The sequence below is a fragment of the Chrysochloris asiatica genome, unplaced genomic scaffold (assembly GCF_000296735.1).
Source record: "Chrysochloris asiatica unplaced genomic scaffold, ChrAsi1.0 scaffold00061, whole genome shotgun sequence".
NCBI classification, from domain to species: domain Eukaryota; kingdom Metazoa; phylum Chordata; class Mammalia; order Afrosoricida; family Chrysochloridae; genus Chrysochloris; species Chrysochloris asiatica.
The window spans coordinates 10,086,829-10,095,458 of NW_006408579.1; positions in this window are offsets into that span (position 1 = coordinate 10,086,829).

The window sequence follows — 8,630 nt, forward strand, 5'->3', positions numbered from 1 at the left end:
CACAAATTGCTCGTATGCAAATTCAAACTGAAACTAAAGAAAATGAAAAGAAGTCCATGAGAGCCAAAATATGACCTTGAATATATCCCACCTGAATTTAGAGATCATCTGAAGAACAGATTTGAAACTCAATGTGAAAAATCTTAAATCATCTCAAACTGATTACTTGCCTCTCAGTTTGTCGTACTGTGGTGGCTTGCATGTTGCTGTGATGGTGGAAGCTATGCCACTGGTATTTCAACAGCCAGCAGCAGGACAGACATGGTGTACAGATTTCAGCAGAACTTCCAGAATGAAAACAAACTAGGAAGAAGAAATGCATAATCCAAGTCTGAGAAATTAGTCAATAAAAATCTTATGAATAACAGCAGAGCATTGTTGGAGTGGCAGAAAACGATTCCCTTAATTTGGAAGACATGCAAAATATGTCTGCAGAAGAACTGCTACCTCAAAGTAGAGAAGACCTTAGTGACGTGGATGGACCAAAAGTTTCAGGACCTACATTTGTTGACAAGAAGAAATGGCTACAAACAACCATGAATAATTGTTGTTGTTGTTGTTTTTAGGTGCTCTGGAATCAGTACAGACTAATAGCAACTTTATGGACAACAGAAAGACTGACCGGTCTTATAACAACCTCACAATTGTTGCTACTTCTTGAATTCATTGCTGCCACTTCTGTGCCAAACCATCTCGTTGAGGGTCTTTCTTTTTACTTTTCTATTTTTTTTGCTGATGATCCACTTTACCGGTTATGATGTCTGTGTCCGGGACTGGCCCTTCCTAATAATATGTCTGAAGTATGAGAGACTAAGTGTGGCCATGCTAGTTTCTAAGGAACATTCTGGCTATACTTCTTCTAATACAGATTTGTTTGTTCTTTTGGCAGTCCATGTTATTTTTAATGTTCTCCTCCAACACCATACGTGGAGTCCTGGTGTGGCACTGTGTGTAAATGTTCCAGACTACAAAGATGTTTGAACTGCAAGGTTAGTGGTTCAATCTCACCAGCTGCTCCTTGGAAACCCCATACAGAGTTGCTGAGTCAGAACTGACTTGACAGCACTTAATAACAATAACACCATAACTTAAATGCACCAACCAATCTATGGTCTTCCTTATTTATTGACCAACTTGACATGCAGATGAGGATATTGAAAATACCCATGGCTTGGGTCAGGTAGTCCTTAGATCTCTTCCTTCACTATCATTGACTCTTGTTCATATGCTGCCTCTTGAAATAGTTGAGGATAGACCATTTCTTTTTGGTACAGACTCTGTGTATCCCTTCCATCTTATTTTGATGCTTTCTACATCATTAAATATTTTACCCTTAGAATTCTTTAATATTGCAAGTTGAGGCTTGAATTTTTTCTTCAGTCCCATCAGCAAGAGAATTGCTGAGTGTGTTCTTCCCTTTTGGTTTTCTAACTCCAGTTCTTTGCACACTTCATTAGAATATTTGACTTTGTCTTCTCAAGCTGCCTTTTGAAATTTTCTGTACAGTTCTTTTTCTTCCTCATTTCTTCCATTTTTTAAACATCTCTATGCTGAAAAGCAAATTTCAGAGTCTCTTCTGATATCAGTTTTGATCTTTTCCTTATTTCTTGTATTCTTAATGAACTTTTGCTTTCTTCTTATATGATGTTCTTGATGTTACTTTGCAACTCTATTTTTCTTCAGTCTTCAGTGCTTAATTTATGAAATCTGTTCTTGAGATGATCTCTAAATTCAGGTGGGATATGTTCAAGGTCATAATTTGACTCTTGTGGGCTTGTTTTAATTTTCTTCAGCCTAAATTTGCATATGAGCAATTGATAGTCTGTTCCACAGTGTGCCCCTGGCCTTGTTTTGACTGAATATATGGAGCTTTTCCATGGTCTCTTTCCACAGATGTAGTCAATTTGACTTCTGTGTATTCCATCTGGTGAAGTCCGTGTTGTTGGTCTTTTTTTTTTTAATTTTGCAATTAAGAAGTCATTGGTCTTGCAAAATTCTATTATGTGATCTTAAACATTGTTTCTATCACCAAGACAATATTTTCCAATGAATTTGTTTCCAACCTTTGCATTCCAATCAGCAGTAATTATCAATATATCGTGATTGCATGTTTGATCAATATCAGATTGAAGAAGTTGACAGAATTCTTCAATTTCATCATCACTGACTTTAATGGTTGGTGTGTAAATTTGAATAAGAGTGGTATTAATTGATCTTCCTTATAAACACACACATATTATCATATCACAGACAGTGTTGTATTTTAAGAGTGATCTTGATATGTTCTTTTTAATGATGAATACTATGCCATTCCTTTTTAATGTGTCATCCCCAGCATAGTAAACCATGTGATTGACAGACTAAAAATGGCCAATACCAGTCCATTTCAGCTCACTAATGCCAAGGATACTGATGTTTATGTGTTCCATTTCATTTTTGACGATTTCTAATTTTCCTAGATTCACACTTCATACCTTCCATGTTGTGATTATTAATGGATGTTTACATCTGTTTCACTTCATTTTGAGTTGTTCACTATCAGCAAATGAAGATCCTAAAGGCTTTCCTCCATCCCCATCATCACTGTCATCTCTGAAGAACCAGCTCTTCCCCAGTCTATTTTGAGGACCTTCTAACCTGAAGGCCTCATTGCTGTTACTATATGTTACAATATTCTGGTGGTCTTCATCATGTTTCAATAGTTTCTGGTATTCTGGTGCTATCTGATATTGTTCCACTGCTATTCATAAGGTTTTCAGTGACTAAATATCCAGAAATGTTTCCTCTCTCCTTCCTTCTAGTCTGTCTTAGTCTGGAAGCTCAACTGAAAGCTGTCTACCATGGATTACCCTGCTGGTATTAAAAACATCAGTGGCATAGCTTACAGAATCACAGCAATATACAAGCCACCACAGTATGACAAACTGTCAGACAAGTGGTTGTCCATGAATAAAGAGAACATGGAATGTATGAAGTATGAATCTAGGAAAAATTGGAAGCCATTAAAAAATGAAATGGAACACATAAGCATTTATATGCTAGGCATTGGTGAGCCTAAATGGATTAGTACTGGACATTTTGAATCTGAAAATCACATGGTTTACTATGCAGGGAATGACAAATTGAAGAGGCATGGCACCACATTCATCATCAAAAAGAACATTTCAAGATCTGCCTTGAAGTACTTCACTGTCTATGATAAAATAATAACCATACACCTACAAAAAAGACCAGTTCATACAACTTTTCTTCAAATTTATATACCATCCACTAAAGCCAATGATGAAGAACTCTACCAACTTCTTCAGCCTGAAAGTTCAAACATACAAATAAGATGCATTAACAATTACTGGTGTTTTGAATGGGAAAGTTAGAAACAAAGAAGAAGGATTGTTAGTTGGAAAATATGGACTTGGCGATAGAAATAATACTGGAGATCATATGATAGAATGTTACAAAACTAACAACTTACTCATTGCAAATAACTTTTTTACAACATAAACAGTGACTATACATTTGGAATTCACCTGATAGAATACACAGGAATCAAATTAATTACATCTATGTAAAGAGACAATGGAGAAACTCTATATCAGCCAAAACAAGGTCAGTGGTCAATTGTTGAACAGACCACCAATTAGTCATATGCAAGTTCAGGATGAAGCAGAAGAAAATTAAAACAAGTTTACAACAGTTAAAATATGACTTTGAGTATGGCCCACCTGAATTTAGCGACATCTTCAAAACAGATTTGACACATTGAACACTAAGGACCAGATGAGTTGTAGGATATCAACAATGTCATAAATGAAGAACGCTTAAAGTCATTAAAAAGCAAGAAAAAAAGAAAATATCAAAGTTAGCTTCAGGAAAAACTCTGAAATTTTCTCCTGAAAGTAAAGTAGCTAAAGCAAATGGAAAAAATTATGAACAGATTTCAAAGGGCAGCTCCAGATACAACGTAAAGCATTACAATCAATTATACAAAGACGTGGTGTTAGAAAACCAAAAGGGAAGGGCATGCTAAGCATTTCTTAACATGCTAAGTTTTACAAACTGAAAAACTAAAGAAAAAAATCAAGTTGCAATACTGAACGACTCCATAGGCAGAATGCTGAACAATTCAAGAAACATCAAAATGAACTTGACTTATACTTATGGATGTAGTAGCTCAACAAACTGAGAGGGAAGGAGTCTTTACATCAAGTACCAATCCTATCCCCTTTGTCTACAGGATAGATAGGGATGGGCAACTTAGACATTTGCTACCTAAAATGAGGGGTCAATAAAGGCAGTAAGTGACTGCATTACAAGTTTTCAAGAGGGAGTTTAGTTTAAGAGTGTGCAGAGCAAGGCAGAGTCCCCACTGAATAATTTTCATCTTGTCTTGAAGAGTCTGGTAAAAAGAGATGGGGATAAGCTTCTTACGATTCAATAGTGAGTACTTATTATCATGACTAAATGCATCTGTCACAATTGTGAAGGTAGAAGTTCCGTGGCAAAAAGAGGGAGTAGTTAATGTTATAGTCCAGAAACAGAGAACCATAGGACCATGAGGAAGAAGAGCAAGAGCAGAATGTGGGACCCTATCCAGAGAAGCAGCGATACCAGAGATGGAGGCAGAGATGAGAACGTAGAGAAAAAGAGCAGCTGAAGACTCTGGACTCATGGAAAGAGAGGGACTAAATGCTGGTGGTCAGGATGCAGGCTTGAAGAATGTGCTCTTTGGTTGTTTAAATTATTATATAGTCATAAGTGTGTTTGTATACACTCCCCAAAAAAACAAACAAACAACAACAACAAAAGAGGGAACAGAAGCAAATACTGTTGAATGATGATGCATGGAGGGGATTGTAATCATTGCAATGAAACGATGAGGGTAAAACTGATGTTCTCCCATGTAAAGTATCACTCAATTCACAATAAAAACTTTATATATATATATATATACCATCTCAAGAGGTACCATATTATCAATAACCAATGACACCAATGGCAGAAGACCAAGCTGCACTGAAGGCATTAGCAAAAATAAATAAGTAAATAATAAGCCTGTGGGAATCAATCGACTGCCACTTAAAAACTTTCAGCAAGCTGATGCTCAATAGATGATGCCAGGAAATTTGGCAGGTAGCTCCATAGCCACCAGACAGGGAAAAAAATCAATATTTATGCCCATTACAAAGAAAAGTGATCCAAATTAAATGTAAAAATCATCAAATAATTTCATCAGTATCACATGCAAATAAAATTTTGCTGAAAATAATGAAAAGATGTTTGCAGCAGTACATCAACATGTAACTGTGATAAATTCAAGCTGGATTCAAAATAGGACATGGAACCAGGGATATCATTGCCAACAACAAATGGGTCTTGGCTGAAAACAAAGAACACCAGAGAGATATCTACTTGTGTTTTATTGGCTACACAAAGGCATTTGACTCTGTATAGCACTGTGAAGAACGGGAATTCTAAAATACTTAATTGTGTTCATGCAGAACCTGCACATAGACCAAGAAGAGACAGTAGTAAGAACAGAACAAGGAGATACTGAATGGTTTCAAATCAAGGAAGATGTGCATTACGGTTGTCTAGTTCACTGTATTTATTCAACCTGTATGATGAACAAATAATCCAAGAAGCTGGACTATCTGAAGAAAGAACGTGGAATCAGGATTGGAGGAAGACTCATTAACATCTTGCAACATATAGATGACACAACCTTGCTTGCTGAAAGTGAAGAGGACTTGAAATACTTTCTGATGAAGCTCAAGACTTCAATGAAAAAATAAATAAATAAATAAATAAAATAAAAAAATTCCTCAGAACTCAATCTCTAACAACTTCATGATAAAGGAAGAAACATTTAAAGTTATCAAGGATTTCATTTTACTTGAATTCACAATCCACACTCATGGATGCAGCAGTAAAAAATATGTAAGTACGTATTGCATTCAGCAAATATGTTACTAACAATCTCTTTTTAAAGAGCAAAGAGGTCAGTTTGAGGACTAAGGTGTGCCTGATCCAAGCCATGATCCTTTAGGGCATCTCATATGCATGTGAAAAGAATAAGGAAGACCAGAGAAGAATTTACGCATTTGAATGATTTTGTTTTAGAAAAATATTTAAAATACCATGGACTGCTAGAAAAACCAATAAATCCATGTTGGAAGTGATACAGCTTGAGAATGACTTAGATGAAGAATGGCAAGACTTCACTCATATGCTTTGGACACGTTATCAGGTGAGAAGAGTCTTTAGAGAAGGGCATCATGCTTGGTGAAGTAGAGGGTCAATGCCAACAACAGAGAAGAGCCAAGAGCGGGACTCTACCCAGAGAACCAGAGATCCCTGAGATGGAGACAGAGACGATGACGTGGAGTGATGAAGCGGCTGGGGACTTTGGATCCAGAGAGGGAGAAGGCCTGTGGGCCGAAGACTCGGGGGGCGGGTTTCTAGGATATGCCCTTTGGTCAGTTGATGATGCATGAAGGGGATTGGAACCATGGCAATGAAATGATACACTATGGAATGAATGTAAAACAAAAGTTCTCTCATGTAAACATGTAAACTATCATATAACTCACAATAAAACATTAAAAAAAAAATAGAGGGTCAATGAAGAAGAAGAATACCCTCAAGGAGATGTATTAACAAAATGACTTTAATAATGAGCTCAAATATAGCAACAACTATGAAGACAGCTCAGGATTGTGCAGTTCTGTTCTGCACAAGGTCACTATGAGTCAGACAGAACACACTTGAAAGCATCTAACAACAACAAAATGGGGACAGTGTATACAAAACCAGTATAAAACAAAATCAGATCACAGTAAAACCTATATACTAAGACTTATATGTAAAACCAAGGAGCTCTGGAGCATAATGGTTATGAGTTAGGCTGCTAATCTCACAGCCAGCATTTCAAAACTACCAGAGGTTCTGCAAGAGAAAGATGAGGCTTTCTGCTCCTGTAAAGATTTACAGCCTTGGAAACCCTGTAACAGGGTCACTATGAGTTAGAACCGACTCCATGACACATAACCACCACCACCATATGTAAAACCTAAAGCAAAGCTTCTAGAAGAAAATATAGGAAAACTCATGGCCTTTGTTTTAGCGAAAATATTTAGGTAAGAAAAAATTTTTTAAAAAGTGATAAATTGGACTTCTTTAAAATTAAAAACTTCTGTTCTTTGAAGACTTTAATAAAAAGAACTGACAAATTGCAGACTGAGAATAAAAATTTGTAAAGCACATATCAGATAAAGGACTTGTATCGGGAATATGAAAAATATTTTATAATGCAATAGTAAATAAACACCATAATAAAAAATGGCTGAGAGATTTTATCAAGGACTTTATTAAAGATATATGAATGGAAAATAAGCATATGAAAAGATTTTAACATCATATTTTGTTAAAATCACAATGCTGCACTATTGCATACCTATTAAAATTGTTCAAATTAAAAAAAAAAAAAAAGACTACCAAATGCTGCTAGCATTTGGAAGCAGAACAGTGAGAATAGGAATACAAAGTGCTTCAGCCACTTTAAAAGATAAATTGGCAGTTTCTTTTAATGTAAAAAGTAAAAATATTTTAATTATATAACCCATTATAGTTAAAACAAGTGGCTTTTTGCTTCCATAAAGATTACAGCCTTGAAAAACCTATGGGTCAGTCTTACTCTATAGCAATAAATTTAACAGCAAAAGATGTACCTTCTATTTTACTTCAGTATAACCCAAGAAATTCACTATTAGGTATTTAATCAAGAGAATTGTAAATATATGCCCATATGAAATCCTGCATAAAATTACTTGTTGTGGCTTTCATCATAATCACCAAAAATTAGAAACAGTCCACATATTCATGAACAAGTAAATAGATAAGTAAACTACTAAGAATAGAAAACTACACTGTAACAAAAAGGAACAAACTACAGATATTTGTAACAACAGGGATGGCTCTCAAATGCATTGTTGTTGTTGTTAGGTGCCCTTGAGTTGGTTCTGACTGATAGCGACCCTGAAGACAATAGAATGAAATACTGCCAGGTCTTGTTTCATCCTCACAATTGTTACATTTAAGATGATTGCTGCTATCACTGGTAATCCATCTCATAAGGGCATCTTCTTTTTCACAAACGCTCTACTTAACAAGCATGATGTCCTTCTCCAGGGACTGGTTCTTCCTGATAACATATCTGAAGTATGAGAGACAAAGTCTTACCATCCGGGCTTCTAAGGATCATTCTGATTATACTCTTCACAACATAGATGTGCTTGTTTTTCTGATACTTCACAGTACTATTAATATTCTATGCCAACACCATAATCCAAATACATCAATGTTCTCCAGCCTGCCTTATTCAATTGAAAATATCATGGCTTGTGTCAGGGCAACTTTAGTCCTCAAACTGACATCTTTGTTGTTTAACACTTTAAATAGATTTTGTGTAGCACATCTGCTACATCATTTGATTTCTTCACTACTGCTTCCATGAGTGGTGATTGTAGATCCAAGCAAAATAAAATCTTCAACAAATTCAATATTTTCTCTATTTATCTTGAAGTTGTTTATTGGTCTGATTGTGAGGATTTTTGTTTTCTTTGAAATCAAGT